Source organism: Vigna radiata, unplaced genomic scaffold (genome assembly GCF_000741045.1).
Source record: "Vigna radiata var. radiata cultivar VC1973A unplaced genomic scaffold, Vradiata_ver6 scaffold_91, whole genome shotgun sequence".
In the NCBI taxonomy this organism is placed as follows: Eukaryota; Viridiplantae; Streptophyta; class Magnoliopsida; order Fabales; family Fabaceae; genus Vigna; species Vigna radiata.
This window is the reverse complement of record NW_014543115.1, coordinates 207,664-208,578: the sequence shown is the minus strand read 5'-3', so window position 1 is coordinate 208,578 and position 915 is coordinate 207,664.

Here is a 915-nt window from a genome sequence, read left to right as displayed (position 1 = left end):
CAATACCATACATGACTTTTTATTTAATATTTTTTTTTTTATTTTAAAAACGAGTTAGATAAATCTGAAATCTTTTAAACTTTGATGCTAAAATTTCAAACAAGAGTGAAGAATATATTTTAATAGATTTTGGAGAGAAGTAACTCATGTGATTTAGAAATTTATTGTAATATATTTTCTTAATAGTACTAACTATTTTTCATAGCTAATAAAAGTGTGATTATTTTAAAGTAATTAAGTATTTATCCTACTTAAGATTCTCATACTCCCCGTCAACTTTCCCTGTATATGGTCTTAATCTTGACCTTAAAGTTGCACTTAACATGAAAAGAAAAATTGAATAACTTATTTTAGAAATAAGAATGAAAATTTCAAACAGAGATAAAGCTAAATGAATAAGTTAAGTAGTAAAATGATATTTGTAACTTGTTTAAAGTGCAAAGAAACCTAATTTTTTGGAGGGGTGTTAGCAGACCAACCTATTAAAACTTGTGTGTGTACCAAATTATGAATTCATTGTACTTTCCTTTTGTGTCTGGTTAATTCTTACGTAATTCCAATTGCTAGGTTATTTTCTTTCTCTAAATATGTATCAACAAATCGTGAACATTGTCTCTACTTTAGCAAACGTAGCAAAACTATAAATGCTTAATGGAAAATTGAGTCACCTAATAAAGTTTGTAATAAATCTTCATTACCAATCAGTGAAAATTAGGCTGATTTCCACCATGCTGGAATATCTCAATCAGATTTCAATCCAAGTAGTTTGTGTTTAGATAAACATTTAATAACAGCTTTTCAACGAAATTCACTTCGAATATAATTTTACATTATTATTATTATTAATTAAACAGAAATTATTGTTCTTATATATATATATATATATATATATATATATATATATATATATATATT